General features: G+C 41.1%; 1 long non-coding RNA gene across 1 annotated transcript; it reads right to left on the bottom strand.

Moving 5' to 3' along the window:
- Positions 1-2975: 2975 nt before the first annotated feature.
- LOC119866088 lies at positions 2976-12627 on the bottom strand. The gene is made up of 3 exons (XR_005378987.1): positions 12529-12627; positions 4493-4632; positions 2976-3024 (listed from the first exon to the last, which is right to left on the bottom strand). It is a non-coding gene; the product is annotated as an uncharacterized LOC119866088 (long non-coding RNA).
- Positions 12628-13402: the final 775 nt, after the last annotated feature.

A 13402-nucleotide genomic window follows, 5' to 3' on the forward strand; every position in this document is an offset into this window, starting at 1 on the left:
CGGGGCCTCTGGCCTGCCGGGTAGGCGGAGGAAGACTCCGTTCCGGCCCGCGCGGAGATGGGCGGGTCTGGGCGTGGCGGGAGGGGCCGCTGGTGCTGATTTCTTGGTGGTTCGTTGAAATAGGAGTCCGCGTTTTCTGAGGAACCTGTGCGGTAGATTTAGCTTTGTAGCTATATGGTCGAGTATCCGGGGCAGGAAAGGCAGGAAGAGACGTGGTAAATTTGAAAACGCCGGTTGGTTTGAAGTTCCCCCCCCCTTTTATTTTTTTAGTAATAGCCGTCAGAGCAGGGCCTCGAATTTCCTCCCGAGGTGTTCAAGCCTCTCACACTCGGTGGTGACCTTAGTCTCCTCTCTGGAGGGTCGGCGAGCTGAGGCAAGCTGCTCACTCAGACACCTGACTTTCATAACAAGGTGTTATTGCGAACAGTTAAACCAACGGTTCTCAAATCCCAGCTGCTCTTTCCGAGCGACGTTCAAAATAACCAAATCTTAATCCTAACACAATGAGGGAATTCGGATGAAAAATTGAGTTCGAAAAATAAAGTATGGATTTCTTCAACCCGGCTGAATGTCCCAGGGTTGGTTTACCTATACTTTCTTTCCCCTGTAACTCCACCAGTGTTTAAAGAAGGAGACATTTAGATGTCAATTCACTCACCTCTCATAGGATCTGTTTTTCTTTTAAGATTTTATTTATTCATGAGAGACACAGAGAGGTAGAGACACCGGCAGAGAGAGAAGCAGGCTGCCCGCCCAGAGCCGGATGCAGACTCCATCCATCCCAGGACCCCAGGATCACCACCTGAGCCAAAGGCAAATGCTCAACCACTGAGCCACCCAGGTGCTCCTGTTCTATTTCTCTTAAGTAGACTTGTTTATATGCACTACATCAGATTAAATAAAACACAAAGGCACACCACTTCCTTATGCTGCAAGAATACTTATTTTTTAAAGTTATATTTTACCGTGCTTAATGCCGTTTAACTTCTTACCCTATATAGTCCTGAATTTTCTTCTTTGGCAATAAAAATACAAAGAAAGCCTTTCACCATGTTGGGGCAAGCAGCTGAGCTTCACTGGAAAAGAAAGTATTAATTTATTCTTCTAATTAAGCACAAAGAAACTCAATAAAAACTTGCTGGTAGTACAAAGCCATAATTCTCCCTCCTAAGAAAGGAAGCTGGCAGGCCTACCTCAAAGTTAACGAATAAACACATCAAAAGATACTCAACATCATTAGCCATTAGGGAAATGCAAATCAAAACCACAAAAAGATACCACTTCACACCCACTGGGATGGCTAAAATCAAAGAGATATTAGTGTTGTGAGGATGTGGAAAAATTGGAACCTTAGTATATTGCTGGTGGAACTGCAAAATGGTGCAGCTGCTTAGGAAAACAATCTGGCAGTACCTCAAAATGTTAAACATAGAGTTACCATATGACCCAGCAATTCCAGTCCTATGTATAAACCCAGGAAAGATAAAACATATGTCCACCAAAAAAAAAAAAAAAAAAAAACCCACAAAAAACAAACCCACAACCTCATACATGAATGTTCATAGCAGCATTAATCATAATAGCCCAAAAGTGAAAAAATCTAAATGTCCATTATTTGATGAATGGATTAAAAATGTGGTTTTTCCAGAGGCACCCAGGTGGCTCAGTCAGTTAAACATCTGAATTCCTGGGGATCCCTGAGTGGCTCAGCAGTTAAGTGCCTGCCTTGGGCCCAGGGTGTGATCCTGGAATCCTGGGATGGAGTCCCACGTCGGGCTCCCTGCATGGAGCCTGCTTCTCCCTCTGCCTGTGTCTCTGCCCCTCTCTCTGTGTGTCTCTCATGAATAAATAAATAGAACCTTTAAAAAAAAATCTGAATTCCTTCGGCTCAGGAATATTTAGCCAAAATAGGAATGAAGTACTGACACATGCTACAACATTGGATGTATCTTGAAAATGTTGATGCTAAGTGAAAGAAGTCAGTCACAAAAGGTCACATATTGTATGATTCCACTTGTAAGAAATGTCCAGAATAGGCAAATACATAGAGACAGCAGGAAGTAGAGTAGTATTTGCCAGAGGTTGAGGGAAGGGGTTAGGGAGAAATGAAGTGCCTGCTAGTGGGCAGTTTCTTTTTGGGGTGATGAAAATTTTTTTAAAGTAACTGTAGTGGGGGCACCTGACTGGCTCACTCAGTGGATCATGCAACTCTTGATCTCCGGGTTGTGAGTTCAAGCCTCACATTGGACATAGAGTTTATGTTACAAAAACAAAACAAAACACCCCAAAACAAACTAACAAAAACTTAATAAAACTAGCCATGAGGTGATATTTGCACAGCTCTGTAAATATACTAAAAACTATTAAATTGTACTATTTAAAAGAAATTTTTATGTTCCACTCCCAGTATGAGCTTGAACTCACAACCCTGGTATCAAGAGTCGCATTCTCTACCGACTCAGCCAGCAGGCACCTCTAAATTGTGTTATTTAAATGAGTAAATTGTATGATACATGAATTAAATCTCAATACAGCTTTAACGATAATAGAGATATTGAGAAAAAAACATACCTAAACAAAGAGTTAAAGCAACTGGAGAGTAGAGGAAGGCAATTAAAACAACCAAGGGTACACCTGAAACTAACACTATTTGTTAATTATACTGGAATTAAAATAATAAATAAATGAAACAACAGCAACAACCAAGGATAGAGAGAGATTTAAGTATTAGAGACCATTTAAAAACTGCAATTCTTAAGAAATTCTTGAGGAAGACTTATTTATGCTGTAAGATGGAGCCCCTAGTTGGGCTCCATGCTCAGAGCAGAGTCAGCCTGGGATTCTCTCTCCCCTCTTTTCTGAGCCCCTCCCCCACTCATGCTCACCTTCTCTCTCTAAAAATAAATAAATAGAGGGCACCTGGTTGGCTCAGTGGTTGAGTGTCTGCCTTCGGCTCAGGTGGTGATCCAGAGGTCCTGGGATCGAGTCCTGCATCAGGCCCTATGTCTCTGCCTCTCTGTGTGTCTAAAATGAATGAATGAATGAATGAATGAATGAATGAATGAATAAATAAATAAAATCTTTATATAAATACATACATAAAATCTCTTAAAAAATCATAAGGGAGTAAATAAGGCACACATGAGTTCACAGTCTCTGAATAAGTTGGCACCTCCTAAATCTTGAGAGGCATTTTGTGCTTAAGCATCATACTTTTTTAATAAAGGAGATACATTATATGATCAAAATTTTTCCTTTGTTTCAAGTTTTATCTGACACCTTTCTTTCAATTGTGTATTAATTGTACCAATTGTGATTCAGGAAAATGTAGTCTGTTTGCTAATCTAATCATAACAGCCTAGTACTTTGTATTTCAGAGTCAAAAAACTATTACCAAGATACATGGGATAATTTATTGCAGCTCAACTACTTGTTTAGGAGGTAATTAGACTGTTACTTCCAGTTGGGTGTTTTTAATCCCTCAAAAAAACTTTATTGTATTCACAATGTGTATAAGTCAATTAAATAATTTCAAAACCTCTCTCAAATTCAAAACAAAGCAAACATTATCTACAGTTTTTGAAGCTACTGAATAATCTTTCTTTCAACATCATGTGTATTCATAAAATAATAGGGTATAAAGCTAGCTATTTTTATTCTAGCAATCGATTTTCTCAGAGATAAAAGGTCATGGGGCACCTGGGTGTGCAGTTGGTTAAGCACGCAACTCTTGATTTCGGCTCAGGTCATGATCTCAGGGTCATGGGATTTGGCTCTGCGCTCAGCACCAAGTCTGCTTAAGTTTCTCCCTCTCCATCTGCTGCCCTCCCTGCTCTTACTCTATCAAATAAGTAAATAAATCCTTAAAAATATATATATTTAAAATGAAAAGTCATGGAACAGACATGTGAGTCTTTTTGCAAAGTTGTTTAGCAACCTGCTACACCAAGCTATTTCTTATTTTGGAAGATTTCAAACATATATGAAGTAAATAGAACAGTGTGATGAACTCTCATGTATATATCATCCAGTTTTCACAATTCGTTACCTTCTGCCTTCATCTCATATCCAGCACTTGCGCCTCTCCACCCACGCACCCCCCGCCTTCAGAGGTAAGTCACCTCATTAGATTAGTGTAAGACTCTGGTTGCCTAGATGTGAGCCAAATAAAAGTAGTAGAGACTTGGATCTGGTTTGTTTGTTCTGTTTATCCTTGTCACCTTCACAAATGTAACTATTTTATCCAGTCAATGTAATCCATTTTCTTTGTGGCCATTGCTTAAATTTCATGACTTACAAGACCGAGGGGATTTTCTAACCATCCTTGATTAACTTGCCTTTGCAAATACGAAGACGTAGATAGGGCAAAAAATCTACTGGCCAGTAGAATGAAAAAGCATCTCTTCAGTGAAATGCCTAAGCCAGGTCTTATCTGAATCCCAGCTGTCTGATTGACTTCTGCTACAGTAAAAATAGTTTCAACAATACTTACTGTCATTTTAGGGAACTGTCTGTGCAGCTGGAGAACAGATGGTTCCACAGGATCATTTTGTTTTGGACTCAGGCTCTTTCTGGAATTCTGCTGGTGAATTACTTTGCCAACTTGAACATATAACCCTCTTCTACCATCATCTGTAAAATGAAGATAATGGTTATTAACTAGCAGTTTATGTCTTACACTTTGCTGAATGGTAGAAGAATCCTGGAAAGTGCAACAGAAAGAGAACTTTAAGGTGTTTTCTAGAGAGTAAAACAAATAATGTGAGTCCTTTTTATATTTCTCTAAAGTAAGTGGGAGCACTTTACAAGCTTTCCTCCACCCCCTTGGCCCCCATGGGAGAAAGGGGACAGGGTTTTCTTTTCAAGGCTTGGGAAATTGAGCCACAGAAGTGAGCCCTGCTGCCTGAGGCTTTTGAGGCAGTGATGAAAATGAGAAGAGCTGCCAAATTTTCTCTCCAGCCTAGTATTATGCTCACTTTTTTTTTTTTTTTATGCTGGCTTGTATTACTACTCTTCTAACAGAGACACAGACCTTGTAAAACTAGTTAATTCTTGTACATTAGATCCGCATTCACATACAGCCTCCATGAATATTGTAAACAGTATTGGGGAAATAATTCATCTACCACTGAAATGTGGAGTTGGTACCATTTCCCCCTGGTACTGATGTTTCCTAACATTTGATTATATTAAGCACCCACTATGTAGTACCAAGCACCAAAAAGAAAGACACACCCCCTCTCCCCGTGGAGCTTAAATAGTCATAATAAAATGAAATGTCAGAAGTGGTTTGTTGGTGGGGTGCCTGAGTGGCTCAGGTAGTTAAGGGTCTGACTCTAGATTTCCACTCAGGTCACGATCTCAAGATTGTAAGGTCAAGCCCCGTGTAGAGAGCCCTGCTTCTTCTGCTTTTTTTTTTTTTTTTTTTAAGATTTTATTTATTTTTGCACGAAAGACACACAGAGAGAGGCAGAGATACAGGCAGAGGGAGAAGCAGGCTCCCTGCAGGAAGCCCTGTGTGGGACTCCATCCCAGGACCCCGAGATCACGCCCTGAACCAAACGCAGATAGTCAACTGCTGAGCTACCCAGGCATCCCAAGAGCCCTGCTTCTGACTCTATCCTAGGCATGGAGCCTGCTTAAGACTCCCTCTCTGCTCCTCCTCCCCATCCATGTCCCCCCCCCACACACACACACACTCTCTCTCTCTCTTAAAAAAAAAGAAAAGAAAATACATAATTAAAGAAGAGGAGGAGGAGGAGAGGGAGGAAGAAGAAGAGGAAGAAGGAGAAGAAGTGGAGCAGCCCGGGTGGCTCAGTGATTTAGCGCTGCCTTCACCCTAGGGCATGATCCTGGAGACCCAGGATCGAGTCCCACGTCGGGCTCCCTGCATGGAGCCTGCTTCTCCCTCTGCCTGTGTCTCTGTCTCTCTCTCTCTCTCTGTCTCTCATGAATAAATAAATAAAATCTTTTTTAAAAAAGTGACAAACAGGGATCCCTGGGTGGCGCAGCGGTTTAGCGCCTGCCCTTGGCCCAGGGCGCGATCCTGGAGACCCGGGATCGAATCCCACGTCGGGCTCCCGGTGCATGGAGCCTGCTTCTCCCTCTGCCTGTGTCTCTGCTTCTCTCTCTCTCTCACTGTGTGCCTATCATAAAAAAAAAAAAAAAAAAAAAAGTGACAAACAGGGGCACCTGGGTGGCTGTGTCAGTCAAGCATCTGCCTTTGGCTGGGGTTGTGGTCTTGGGGTCTTGGGATTCGAGCCCTGTGTCTGGGTCCCTGCTCAACGGGGAGTCTGCTTCTCCCTTTGCCCCTCCCCATTGCTCGTGATCTCTCTCTTTCTCTCAAATAAATAAATAAATAAAATATTTAAAAAACAAAAAAGAAAAAGAGGGATGCCTGGGTGGCTCAGTGGTTGGGTGCCTGCCTATGGCCCAGGGCATGATTCTGGAATCCCCAGATTCAGTCCCACATCGGGCTCCCTGCATGGAGCCGGCTTCTCTCTCTGCCTGTGTCTCTGCCAATCTCTCTTTATGTGTCCCTCATGAATAAATAAATAAAATCTAAAAGAAAGAAAGAAAGTGACAAACATAGTGGTTGTATGGTGCAGACTGGCTGTTAAATATTAGTTGTTGACTCTCATAGTGTGCTGACACTGAACAACATCAAAAGAGGATCCCAGGGACTGTGGGTAGGTCACTAGCCAGGGACAAGATCCAAATCCAAAAGTCAAAGTATGTATCTATTTATATTATCACTTTGCATCATCCTAAAGTTGAAAAATTCTAAGTCAAACCCTTGTAAGTCAGGACCATCCATACTTAAAATCTAATGTGTTTTCAATTAATTACTAGTAAGATTTTGGGACACTTGGCTGGCTCAGTAGGTAGAGCAAAGGACTCTTCACCTTGGGGTTGTAAAATTATTGTTAAGATCTTGCTTCTTTTGGCTATTATTTCCTCCTATATTAAGATCCTTTAGTTACAAGTAATCCACCCAAATAAGCATGAGTCATTAAAACAGAGGATGGACATACGAACTCAACTGAACAGGCCAATCCAGCAAAACTGAGCCAAACTTAATCTATGCTCTCACACTGGCACCAGGGCACAATTTATTTCTCCCCATTTCTCAGCTCCATACTGGTTCCATTTTCCAGCTGGTTTTCCAACTGAAGCAGACATAGTGGGGAACAGCCTCAAGCTCCAAAGCTGCATGGTTTACCAAGCCTGGTTAGCAGGAAACAGTTTTTGTTTTTTGGTTGTTGGTTTTGTTTTGTTTTTAGATTTTATTTATTTGTTTATGAGAAACACAGAGAGAGTGGCAGAGACATAGGCAGAGGGAGACGCAGGCTCCCCGCTGAGCAGGGAGCCTGATGGGTGACTTGATCTCAGGACCCCAGGATCACAACCTGAAGCAAAGGCAGATGCTCAACCACTGAGCCACTAAGATACCCTAGTGCGAAACAGTTTAAACAAATATCCAAGATCAAGTGTGATTGGTCTGACCTGGGTCTTGTGCCCAAGGCTGAACCAATCACTGTGGTGGGAGAATAGGAGCAGTCCATTGGCTAAAAATGGGACTGACTCCCCCCAACCACACGGCCGAAAATTTCCCACTACATCTGAAGATTGTTAAATACCTGTATCCTTCCCTGACACCTTCCTTACTTCTTTTTCTTTTTAAAAGATTTTATTTATTCATGAGAGACAGAGAGGGAGAGAGAAAGAGAGAGAGGCAGAGGGAGAAGCAGGTTCCACGCCAGGAGCCCGATGCGGGACTTGATCCCAGGACTCCAGGATCAAGCCCTGGGCCAAAGGCAGGCGCTAAACTGCTGAGCGATTCAGGGATCCCCCCCTTAGTTTACTTTTCAAGTACATATATTGTAGTGACACCCAAAGAACACAGTTTTTGTAATTTGCTCTTGATACTTCAATCTGTGGGTATGAATTTTTTTTTTTTAAGATTTTATTTATTTATTCATGAGAGACAGAGAGAGAGAGCGAGAGAGGCAGAGACATAGGCAGAGGGAGAAGCAATCTCCCCATGGGGAGTCTGATGTGGGATTATGGATCCCAGGACCCCGGGATCATGCCCTGAGCCAAAGGCAGATGCTCAACCACTGAGCCACTTAGGTGCCCCTGTGGGTGTGAATTTAAAGTCCCAAGTTGGAAGCTCCAAAACTTAGATTTGAGAAAAAAACAAAAACAAAAACAAAACACACACACACACACACACAGACACACACACACACATTTCAAAGCATCCTAAACATGATCTTCGAGATGGTTTAAATGTCTGGCTGAGTGAGTAACCTATTGTTAATGAGTTAGGCAAAGCAGTGCTATCAAAAATATTATTAGCAAGAGGGCTTCTGGGTGGCTCAGTCCTTGAGTCTGCCTTCAGCTCAGGTCCTGTTTCCAGGGTTCTGAGATAGAGCCTGCTTAGCAGGGAGTCTGCTTCCCCCTCTCCCTCTGCCCCTCCACTCATTCTCTCTCACTCTCTCTCTCAAATAAATAAATAAAAATTTTAATTAAAAAAATATTAGCACGTAGGGGTGCCTAGCTGGCTCAGTCAGTAGAGCCATGCTACTCTTGATCTTGGGATTGTAAATTCCAGTCCCAGGTTGGGTGTAGAGATTACTTAAAAATAAAATCTTAAAATGTTAATAGGTAAATGATATAAGCCAAGGTTTTTTTTTTTATTTGTTTATGTAAATGAGTGATCCATCACTGAGTTTTTAAGTTTGTGGTACTTAATAAAAAAAAAAAAAAAGAAAGAAAGAAAAGAAAAGAAAAAAAAAGAAAAGAAAAGAGAGTCCAGATATATTGTAACCCCTGGCTTTTCACAATTCTTGCCCAATCTCTAAAGAACTACTCTCTAAATCTTATTTCATTTCTAAGAATAGAAATATCCTGGAGGGGGAAAAAAAAAAGAAATATCCTGAAGAATTAACCCAATTAGGGTACCTTTGGTAAATACCAAAATCTATCTTCACTTTGGCAGGGAAATGAGAATTATCTTGAGCAGAATTATCTTGCTTGGAGAGAGTGAATTTTTTTTAATGTTTTCTTTTTCCTGCTTACAAAACAGAAACATATTAATTGTGGAAAATATGGAGAAACATACAAAAGAAAATTAAGATCACTCACAATTCCACTACTTCAAAATTACTACAAGCATTTTATGTATATCCTCTGACAACTATAATAGCAATAATTAACATTTACTTAACCCTTTAGAATGCTAGGTGCCATGCATTAGATCATGGATGCTCTCATTAATTATATCCTTATAGGGACACCTGGGTGGCTCAGTGGTTGAGCAACTGCCTTCGGCTCAGGACGTGATCCTGCAGTCCTGGGATGAGGTCCCGGCACTGAGCTCCCTGTAGGGAGCCTGCTTCTCCCTCTGCCTATGTCTCTGTCTCTCTCTGTCTCTCATGAATAAATAAATAAAATCTTAAAAAAAAAGGATTTCATCCTTATAACCATTCCATGAAGGGCATGCTATTATTAGATGTTTTTTTTTAAAAAGATTTATTTATGAGATAGAGTGTGAGCACCTGTGTAGACACTGAGATCATGAAAAGGTTACCTATCATGTGACTCCATTTATATGAAATGTCTAGAACAAGTATATCTGTAGACACAGAATGCAGATTGGTGGTTTTCAGGGTCTGAGGGGAGTGAGGAATGGGGAGAAATTGCTTAACATGTATGAGGTCTCTTTTGAGGTGATGAGGATGTTTTGGAACTAGGTAGATAGGGTGATGACACAACATTGTGAATGTACTAAGTGCCATTGAATTGGTCACTTTAAAATGTTTGATATCACCTCAATTTTTTTTAAGTAGGCACCACACCCAACATGGGACTTGAACTCACCACCCAAAGATCAGGAGTCACATGCTGTAACTGACTGAGCCGGCCAGCCACCCCTTCATCTCAACTTTTTATTTTTCATTTTTAAAAAAGATGTTAAAAATGAAATGAAAATGTTATTTGAGAGAGAGAGAAAGAGCGAGAGCATAAGCTGGCAGAGGGGCAGAGGGAGAGGGAGAAACAGACCATCTGCTGAACAGGGAACCTGATGTGGGGATTGATCCCAGGACCCTGGGATCATGACCTGAGCCGAAGGCAGCCATTGGATTGAGCCACTCAGGTACTCTCAACCTTTTAAAGAACAAAATAAGTAAATAAAAAGCCTTTGTTTTCTTTCCAGCCCTGTCAAAAGTTTGATAAATTCTTCATAGAATTATTGTACTATGGTATCGTACACATCCAAACTATTTTCTTTTCCCTATCATTATTTCTACTCTCAATACTTATTTACATGTAGAAAACTATTGTCATGATGCTTCACAACTTAATTTCCTCCTTAATGCTTTCTCTGGAAAAAAAATAAGTAAATTATAATTTATGTTTTAGGATAATTTGTATTTGGAAAGGAAGAATCATATTCAAAAGTTTACCATTTTTCTCCCTATTGCCCTAGAATGGCTGTAGTGAAGATTATTGAAAATTTACATTCCAATCCAAAATGGATTCGTTATCAACAGGGAACAAAATGAAATGTTCAGTCATCTCCCTAAGACTTGTGCTTGGCACCTTTTTTTTTTTTTTTTTCTGTTTTAATATTTATACCAAGATTTTTGGAGGAGGCTGGAAAGGCAGGGATGTTTATCATTTGAGCAAAAGATATTAAGGTTCAGGTATATAGTTTTGAAGGTAACCCTAAATCCACGGAGGGAAAGCCCCTAGGGTTGGTATTGGTTTCTACTCTTTCCTCCTCTGCATATTCTCCTCACACCCTGCCTGGTCTTCAAATCTGGTCTACTTCCTTCCCACCCTGAATGATCCTGAATAAAGGGCATTCAGGAAATATGTTGGAGAATGAATAAATGAATGCAGATGTGCCAAATGAGAGTTGAAGACTGTTGTTCCATCAATTCTGGGGAGAAGGAAATCATTCCAGCTGGGGTGATCAGGTAAGGCTTCAACTTCAGTATGTCTAGGCCTCTGATCCTGATATAACCTGACCCATCTGCTTGTCTTTATGGTTGTCCTCATGACTTCTGCAGACTCTTTAGAATGAATTACACTTCAGGTAAATCTAGAGGAATGCATCGCCTTATCCTTCAAACTGGCAGACTTCCTAACAGAGTATATCACAGCCAATGAAAGTGCTCCTGGAACCTTAGGCTTAAGTTTGGGGGTAGTTTAACATTCTTCTTGCTCATCACTAACCTGTTGTCAGATCTTCCTTCAAAATATCTTCAGGAGGTCTCCCTTTTTTTCTATTTGTCTTTTTTTTTAAAGATTTTATTTATTTATTCATGAGACACACACACACACACACAGGCAGAGACATAGACAGAAACAGGCTCCCTGCAGGACTCAATCCCAGAATTCTGGGACCATGCCCTGAGCCAAAGGCAGATGCTCAGCCACTGAGCCACCCAGGTGTCCTCCGCTTTTTTATTTTATTTTTTTAAAGGTTTTCATTTATTTATTCATGAGAAACACAGAGAGAAAGGCAGAGACACAGGCAGAGAGAGAAGCAGACTCCCTGCAGGGAATCCAATGCAGGACTCAGTCCCAGGAACCCAGGATCATGACCTGAGCTGAAGGCAGAGGCTCAACCGCTGAGCCACCCAGGTGCCCCCCTTTTTTATTTTAGAGAGTCAGAGAGAGACAGCATGTGCATGAGTGGTGGTGGGTGGGGGAGCAAAGAGAGAAGGAGACAGAGAATCCCAAGCAGGCTCCATGCTCAGTGCAGAGCCCAACTTGGACCAGTCTCATGACCCTGAAATCACAACCTGAGCTGAAGTCAATAGTCCAATGCCTAACTGACTGAGTCCAATGCCTCTTCATTTCTGTCTTTTAAAGACAAATGATACAAATGATCTGCTGTTTGTAGAAACCTGGAAAATGCAAATAATAATAATAATAATAATAATAATTTTAAAAAATATATATGTGCTATGGACTGATGTAGTCCCCTCCATTCATATGTTGAAGTCCTAAACCCTCAATGTGACTGTATTTGGGATAAGGCTTTTAGAAAGTAATTAAGGTTAAACGAAGTCTTTAGGTTGAGGCTCTAATCCAACATGATTGATGGCCTTAGAAGAAGAAGAAGAGAGATACCCCAATCCCCATCACTGGCCATGTGAGGACAGCAACAAGGCAGCCATCTGCAAGTCAGGAATAGTGCTTTCACCAGAGACTGAATCAGCTGGTATCTTGATCATGGACTTGCCAGTGTCCAGAACTCTGAGGAAAAAATTTTCTATTGTTTAAGCCACTGAGTTTATGGTGTTTTGTTATGGCAGCTAGAGCTAGAACAACATATAAGAAGGAGTCTGGTATTACCAGAATCTTTTAACCCAGAAGATAATTGGTAACACCACTTCTTTCCAGATTTTCTTTTTCTTTCTCATCCAAAAACTATCTTTGTCGTCTTATATACTTGCTGTCTCATGCTTTCCCCTTCTTCCCAAATTACAGCTCTCTTATTGGACTTACGATGTTCTCCTTGGTCAAATTCATCCAATTCTGCCTATACTTGGGGGCTTGCTTGTCTGGATTCCTTTAGCATGAGGTCAGAAATCTTCTTGTTCAAATCCTGCAAGAGGATAAATCCATACTAGAATGCACTGCTTTAAAATAAAATTGCGGGCAGCCCTGGTGGCTCAGCAGTCTAGTGCCACCTTCAGCCCAGGGCCTGATCCTGGAGACCCGGAATCGAGTCCCGCATCAGGCTACCTGCATGGAGCCTGCTTCTCCCTCTGTCTGTATCTCTGCCTCTGTCTCTCTCTGTGCCTCTCGTGAATAAATAAATAAAATAAAATTGCAACCATTTTTGTTGATTAGGAAAATGCCTGTCTGAGTTGGTGAAAAATCTGAACTATGACATTTATTTTAATTAATCAATTAATTTTTAGAGAGAGAGAGAGAGAGAGCATGAGTTGGGGAGGGAGCAGTGAGGGGCAGAGGGAAAGGGTGAATCTCAAGCAGACTCCCTGCTGAGCATGGAGCCCAATGCGGGGTTGAAGGGGCGCTGAGCCCACGACCCTGACTGAGATCATGACCCTAAGATCATGAGGTGAGCTGAAATCAAGAGTTGGACGCTAAACCAACTGAGCCACCCAGGCACTCCCTGAATTATAATGATTGGAAAGAGATGTGATTTTAGCATGTTCAAATCTATGCAATAACTCTGAATAATACAAACAAAATTCAGGAAAATTGAAATTCTTGGAAATTTGCTTTTATGAACAGATATATATGATTTCTCTGGTATTCAATAACAAGTTTATGTTTGTATAGTGCTTTATTGTTTCCAAAATGCTTTGCCATTATTTATTTATTTACTTACTTATTTATTCATGAGAGACAC

This window comes from Canis lupus, chromosome 26, assembly GCF_011100685.1.
Source record: "Canis lupus familiaris isolate Mischka breed German Shepherd chromosome 26, alternate assembly UU_Cfam_GSD_1.0, whole genome shotgun sequence".
Lineage (NCBI taxonomy): Eukaryota > Metazoa > Chordata > Mammalia > Carnivora > Canidae > Canis > Canis lupus.